This window comes from Falco punctatus, assembly GCF_963210335.1.
Source record: "Falco punctatus genome assembly, chromosome: 9".
Taxonomy (NCBI): domain Eukaryota; kingdom Metazoa; phylum Chordata; class Aves; order Falconiformes; family Falconidae; genus Falco; species Falco punctatus.
In genome coordinates, this window is record NC_137589.1 from 31,206,702 (window position 1) to 31,214,765 (window position 8,064).

Here is an 8,064-nt window from a genome sequence, read left to right on the forward strand (position 1 = left end):
TGTAGTTTTTCCTTTGTCTTTCCAGGCAGCTGTTAGTTGCTGGACTGGTTGTGCAGAGAGGAGTGAGGCATTGTGAAGGCTAAAACAGATAGTGTGGTCTCTGAAATTAAGATGTGGTAACCTAGTCTAAACTGTCCTCCTCTTTAAACAGTGCTATTGCTAAACCACTGAACTTGCAACCTACCCCCTTATCCCTGCTGAAGTCATGTTTGTAGGGACCATCTAGTAATGGCGTCCAGTTTGAGCTAAATATGCTAAGGGGGAGTGTGTGGTTATAATCCTTCTCTGCCCTTCTGAAATAGGGTTGTGTTTATTCTAGGTCCTAAGATGGATTAGGGAGTAAACCCAGCAGAAGCACATCTATTTTCTGTTCTGCTCCAGAGCTCAAAGCATTGGTACACATGTCAAGATGTAGGTGAAATCGGAGAACTGAAGTAGGAGGAGTTCAGTCAGAGCATTATGTACTGGTGGTGTCTTGCTGCTGGTGAAGGAATGAAAATGTTCTGTTCCAGCAGGTAAATGGCAGGATCAGAGCATTGCAGTTGGACATCTTTTGAAGCTATCCTTATGCTAATATAGCAGAGTAGCGACAAGATTATTTGAATTAAAAGTAGACACAGGAGACTTCTTCCTCTCTTTTTTTTTTTTTCTTTTTGTTCTCTCCGCATAGAGGATCTAAAGAATTATGCCCCATTCTGATGTTGCTTAGCTGTATATTTCTTTCTCTCCCAGACCACTAACAACGCAAACCAGCCATAATTCCAGGGAATAAGCATGCAGAAAGAAATAAGGCAAAGCAGCATGTTCAGGGACAGGACTGTGGTTCCTGTGGTGCTGAGGCAGTTTTCATGAGATGCACAAGACTGTTCTTATCTGTCTCCCACTGCAGTGAGGTAAGGTAGTATAGAAGAAGGTGGTGGTTCATGGTTTTCCTGGTAATTGAGGCACCGAGTGTTTTGGAGCTGTTCTGGAGGAAAACTGGACTAATACTACTACTTTTAACATGTTCTACCCCAGCACGCTAACTCTGAGGAGGTGCAGGCTTGTGTAACGTCAAGTAGGAAAGCAGGTATGAAAGACGGATTTGACGAGGAAAAAGAATTAGCAGGAGCTTGGTCTGTCAGCTTGTGGCTATTAGAAGGGATTGTTTATGCTCTTACTAGTTTTAATTCAAACTATGCAGCTTTTCCCCTCCTGTTTATCTTTGTGGCTTTTAAACACATCTGGCACTACTTAAAGAAATACTAATTACTTTGCTGTTCCTTCCAGAATGCTGATGTTCTTTAAAAATCTTTCCAATCCCAATGTGATGCTTATACATGTTTCATAGAGAACCCAGAGGAAGCATAAAGCTGTGAGGTGTGTTGTCAGAATGTGCATCTAGGCTGTTTCATTAGTCGAAACCAGGGTTTGAGCTTTATGAAACTACTGTCCCTGAAATGGTGTTGCTGGGATCTCAGTGGCAAACTTCCAAGGATTAACTGCAGAACATTTTGGTTTTATTAGCTGCTCTGCTTTCTGTAGGGCTTGTTAAAGATGTTAGTATAGTTGGCTTCTACAAACATGCTGGGAATATGTCGCAGTTTGCATCAGGTATTATTGGACACTAGTGGAAGATGTGACATTAGGGAGATCCAATAATGTGTTAAGAGCAGAGGCTGGCATCCAAAACCCGAACTGGTTAGGGCCAGGCCGTGGTAACCCAGAGACTGAACAGAAAGATGTGCTCTCCCTGTCTTTAGTGGCTGTACTACTATAAACATGCTACTTCAGCAAAAAAGTAAAATGCAATATTCTGCCTTATAATTTACTATTAAACATCAGTGTTCTAAATCGCAAGGCAGACAGCTGGGGTCCTGAACTCATTACAGCACACCAAGAAATGCAAGCCTCAGGCAAAGTGTTTTTAATGTGGCAGTGAATATGCAACACTTTGGCCCAGCCTTCAAAGGAAAGGAAAAGTTAGGTGGAATTGAGTGGCTTTCTCCTTTCAGGAGGGATGCCTGTGAAGGATACATCCTATTAAGGAGGCCAAGAAAAGAAAACGACTATCTTCAGTTTTGGTCAACAAAGGAAAAAATGTAAGTCAATAATAAAAAGATCAAGCAGATAAAAAGCTTAACCCTTTGGTCAGAGCTCTCCTTAAAACCTGTGGATCAGATTGTACAGCATGTACTGTATTTACTTACCTTCTACTCCATATTTTGCCCTTGAAAGTTGTTGGTGGTGCTAATTGCTTTTACAAACAATGTTGATTATTTTTTTTTGTGCCCTGTCATTGTACCATGAAATATAACTGCTCTCAGCATAGGTTAAAAAAGAAAAAAAGTGTTAAGCAAAAAAGGACAGAGTATGTCTTGTAAAAATAGTGAGTTTAGGAACATGATGGGTAGATACTTCAGATTAGGAAGGCATTCTGCCTCCTTCTGCCCTGCATTTGTAGCATGGCCCTATACTTCTACTGATGTCTTGAGATGGTTGTTACGTGCCATAATGCAAGATGTGGTCCAGCCTCTTGTTCTTCATAGTCATTACAGGACCCCTTATATTGAAACTTAAGAGCAAGGTAGAAGGGAGACAAGATGGAAGGAGGGATGGGGATCCCAGGCTATCATATCTGGGGAGGTTTAATGAGTTTTGGATAAGTTGAGTGGGAACTTGGGTGAAACTGTGGCTATGATAGAAGGTTCTTGCTTTAGAAATTGAGGGAAGTGTTCAGGGATGTGTTAGAAGGGTCTGTGGTTCTTGTGGTGGAAATAGTAGTAACTGGAGATACTGGTTTGAAAAAGTCTCAAATGTCACATACTAGGGACACCTGAAACACTTGTGTGAGCTCCATACAGATGCCTGTGGCTTTGTTGCTTTTTCTAATCAATTAAAAAGGAACAGGAAATCTTGGCTTCTTGCTGTGTTTCAATTAGTCTCAGCTTCTTGCCATACTTCATTTAACAGCCGTCTGTCCTGCTTGTCAGAGGTGCCTGGCTGTGTGTGACTGCGTGTGCTAGGCACGTGTTGTTGGCACAGTGTTACATCTCCTGGCCCCAGTCTCCCCACTTTTTCAGTGTCCTGGTATCTATAATGTTCCCTTGCGTTATCAAGGTTTTAAGAACTGGATGTTTCTTGTTCTCCCTCCTTTCTCTGCTAGTAGCCCAATTATTTCACCACTGTTCCTTGGACACTGATTTCACTTGGGAATTGTTGATAAAAAATATAGTCTCTCTATGGTCATGAGTTTGAATGCAATTTTACTAAATCGTCCCCAATTTCTATAAAACGGAAGCAGTCTTTTCCACTGTTGGTCCAAAGCCAACAGGGATGGCAGTTGCTGATGTATCAGAGCAAATTAGGAATGCCATGTGATGTTACGGTTTTTCCCTCCTAAAATTTGTTAAAACAGGACTTTTAAAACTTATCTGTGAGATGCAGCTGTGTCTAAGGTGGAGGGTGACAGCTGTTCAGCAGTGTGCAGTCACAGCGTATCTGAGTCCATGAGGTAGGTAGAATGCAGCTCCTGTTAATGGACCAATGTACCAAGCTTGTTCCGTGCTTTTCACAGCCATCCGATGCATGGGAGGCACTCTGTGAGAACTAGAGCATGTGCTGCAGGTTTGCATCTTGGAACCACTGCTCTTGGCAAACCTGATGGAAAAAGCCATCTCTCCAGGGGAAATGGAGCTAAGAAAAAGGGCACTGAACAGCCACAAGCTGAGCAGGGCGGCAGTGTTTCCTGTAAGCTGCAGTTTACACAAGTCACCTATGTGGCTGCACAACAAAGGCATAGCAGGGCTGGGGGAAAGGGAGGAAAAAGCTGTCAACTTCAGCATTCCTGATGAATCAAATGAGGACCAACAGTGAGACGTTATGGCTTGATGCTGCCCCTCCCACAGCTCTCTGCATACATTCCCATTTCCCCAAAGGATGGTTTTGTTGTGCCTTTCCTCCTGTCACTAAAACCATCCTCAGAAGGGAGCTCTAAACAAGAATGCATTCTGGGCCAATCCACAGGTTGGAGTGTGGCTGTGTTTCTTGGGGTTTTTTTTTCTCCTCTACATTTATCACACAGCTCTCTTCTGTGCTTGTTTAGGCTTGGAAGCAGAGTCTGTCTCCTCTTACTTGTAATAGCTAAGGCATGGTGATTCTCCTGTGGGAAAACAGGCTGTTTCTCCTTGTGGGAAGATAGCTTGGATATAACCAATTTCTTAACCCACAGGCTTGGTGCCTCAGTTTCTGTTCGTATGCTTTATGTAGCTGGGCTGTGTTGTGCTGGTGTATCTGCTCTGGATCAAACTTTTCACCTCCAAAGCTATGCTAGGTGTGGCTCTGGCAGGAGAGAGTTGTTGTGGGGCCATTGTTAGAAACCTGTATGTGGACAAGTCTTGCTTTTCTCTAGTTTTGCGTGCAGGAGATTCATAATACTGACATGATGTCATAACCCTGAAGGTGAACTGAACTGGCAGGAATATCGTGCTGACAGCGCAGAACACCTCTGTTCCATGGGAACACTTGTGTGATGGAGGCCAGGCAGAGCCACCATGCATCACTTGTGCTTACAGTCACGGGAACCGTCCAGGGCTGCTCTGCCCTGCCTGGTGTGAGCTGGCAGGCGTGAGACCTGGAACATGTTAGCAAGTTATGTACTGTCTCCCTGTGGATTTGGGAAATCGCTCTGTGCTGTTTGATTCCCAGCAGAGGGCTAGAGAACAAGACTGAAGTTTAGGAGCAATATAATGGATTTCTGCCTTGAAGCACCTGGGGAGGTGAAACTGATGAGTCAGGCTGTGAACAATGTAGTTTACTGATCCTGGTTCTGCCTAGCTCTGCCTGCTGGGCCTGTATTATACTGTGTTGGATCCTGAATGTTAGATTGTTTGCAGAAAGGTGCCCAACTGAGATTCCAGTGATGCTGTTGTGGCACTTCTGGAAAGCAGCACAATACAGACAGAAATTTAATCTTGGCTCCTTACACATGGTAAAATCTTTGCTAAGTTGAGACTATTAATGGCTGTGAGTCTGATGGTGGGTTTGAAGATGGTTTCACATCTGAAATTGGCTCGTTTCCCTGCAAAGCACCTAGGACACTTAAGAACTTCATTGAGGTTTTAATCTTCATTCTTTGTGCACAGTTTTTAAAATGGTGCCACAGTCAGACATTTAGAAGTGCTCAAATGCCTAACCAGTTAAGCTGTATTTTCACTTCAGCACCTCCTGCATGTCCACCTCAGGGCAGATCAATAAAGCTGAGATTTTATATAAATAATCAGTAAAGCTGAAGATCTACCTTCAAGACAGAAATTGCTGACTCTTTGTTTTTGTTTTTTTTTCTTCTCTAACACTTCAGATAAGCTCTGGATTTAGCTAGACATTCATAATCTCTTAAAAACTCAATGCTTTTATTCAAAAGCAGTAGCTCTGCAAACAATGACTGAAAAGCTTTGCTCTATAGAGTCCCTCAAGCTTTTGCAGCCAGAGATTTTGCTTCTAGAAGCTGAGGAGTCCAAGATGACACTCCTAAATATAACGTAACTAGAAAGTGAAGTTTCTTTGAAAGAACACTGTAACATTAGTTGATCCACAGCGTGGGCTTGTTCAGATTTCTGGTTTGGGAGAAGACTTGTCCAATAGATATGATAGGAATATCTGTTTGTTTGCTGCCTTCATCTTCTCTCAAGGCTCCTCTACAAAGTTGTGTGGATCATTTTGAGAGTTGCAGAAATAACATAATCCTGTTTCCTCACCGCTTATTTCTTCAGGTCTAGGAATGCGTAAGTATCAACTCCCTTTTACTACACTGAGGACATCTGAAAAGATCTGTGTGCTTTCTCAGTGTTACTAGAGTTTCTGCTCTTTATCCATCTGCTTGCCTAAAATTTGTTGGAGCTGAGTGTCTCTGAGTTGTTACAGTTGTTTAGTTAAAGTTGTATGGATTCAAAAGTTACTTGGCAGGAGATGAAGAGATAGACCGTCCTCTTCCTCCCCCCCATATGCATGAACATACTGACTGCATAGGAAGCTGGCTAAAAATAACCTAGTTTGTTGCCGCGATGTGAATGCCTTTTAGAAAAAGGCAGGACTGCTTCAAAATTTACCTGGAAGGGGTACAACAGCTCAAATGTTTGGTTGGAGCTGCTGAACCAATACCTTGAGAATCCTCTTGCCAAACAAACACATCCCAGATAAATACAAGACACATATCTGATACTGTGCCAGTGGCACTTGGTGACAGACTTGAGTTAGCTTTTAGATCTGCAAGTGAAGAACCATAACGCAGTTGAGCAGAGACAATGCAACCTGCTCAGATAGTGGGCAAATCCTGAGCAGTATCACATTGAGACCCATGCTCCCAGCTTGACTGCTAGCGGTACCTGACCAAATTAATGTTAGCATTCCTGTAGGTTACCATGTCCTCTGAGGTTGCTCTTGCTTTGTTGGTAACAGACATTTCTGCCTACTTGAAATAAAGGAGATTCTGCCCTTGCTGGTGGATATTCCTTGAGTGGTATAAAGTCATCAGATAAATTATTAGCTGCAGATACTCTGCTGCCTTTACTGTCCTGCCTGTCTCTCTGGATGACTTAATGCTTGAAAAGTGCTAATTTGTATCAACGCAAATATCACCCTGATTTGCATAGTAGCAAAACAACATTGTGCTGAGTTGGGAAACAGAAATGCATTCCTGTGTGGAATGAACAATTTTTTCGAAGGTCTGCAGATCTTTAGTATTAGCCACACATCAGAATTATGTATCTGATTACCATGAAGGGTGTGAGATACAGAGGTGTTTCATATCAAATCTGTAAGACCTGCCCAATATATCAGTTACATATCCAGTCAGCGCATAAAAGGAGGTCTTTTTCTTATGCTTGTGGAAAAGGCTGCTTATTGCATTTGCAAGCGTTACCTGTCCACTGAGGTCTGTTACCATGCTGGGGGACCAGGGATGCAGACGACCTGCATTCATGAGCTTTCCGTGACCTTTCTGAGTTTTCCCAGAATCGGGTATCACACAGAGGTAACTTCATTTAAATCTTAAATGCCATGGGGAAACCTGTGTAGAAAGAGGAGGACCAGGCTGTAGCAAGTACAGTAGCTCATCACACTGGAGAGATGTGCTACAGAGATCTGTGCTAGTACATTCATCTAAACGCTGACATGACTCAGCTTGGGCCTGTTGGCCGGACAGTCTGCCAGAGAGCTCCTAGTAGATAGCAAGCAGCTGAAACACCCCCAGTCTGAAAGAACTAATCTGAGAGAGTTTTCTACCCCTCAGTGGGTTTCGAGAGGGTTAATGATGACCTTCAGTGAACTCAGATGTTTTAGGAATTTTTGGAAACTGAAAAAACTCTGAACTGTGTTTGAAAACCTTCATTAAAATAAAAAGTTTCACAGTTAACCTGCCAGTCTCATGTTCTTTTATTTGATCTATTTCCAAATTTCCAGCATTTGAAATGCTGGTTTGAAGTTTTCAGATGAAGCAGCAGCCGATGCCCAATGTCACAGCAACTTTACAGGGCCACAGAATAATAGACAGTTACTGTGACTTGCGAGTTTATAGCTTAGAGACACAGATGTAAACCGGCAAAGTCTTTATTTTAAAGTGTTACAAGGAGACTTTATAGGAAGCTTTTAATGACCAGACGAGGAGTTTTATTGGACAATAAGGGAGTAGGAGGTAAATGTTACTTGCATTCTTGCCCCAAAAGAGAAGTTGTAAATGCCTAAAACCTCTCCCCATAATTGTTGAGTCAGCTTCTGCCATCTGAAACATTTAAACAACATATGGGTATTGGAAGCAAAAATGCCCAGGTCTTTTGTTTATCTACTAAACTAGGGCAGAAGAGATACTCACTCTGCTATGTGTTAGCTGTTTTAATCTTGCGCTCACCCTCCCACATAGGCCTGACAGCATCAGAAGCCAGGAGCTACTCTAGTTTTTCTGGCATGTGATAGACTTGATTTGCTTTGTGTAGCTTCCTCATATTCAGCTGTTTATTCTCCACATGCTGAAAAAATGTCAAAAGTACACCACTACCAAATCATCTCTCTTCTCAGGGATCATTTTAAAGT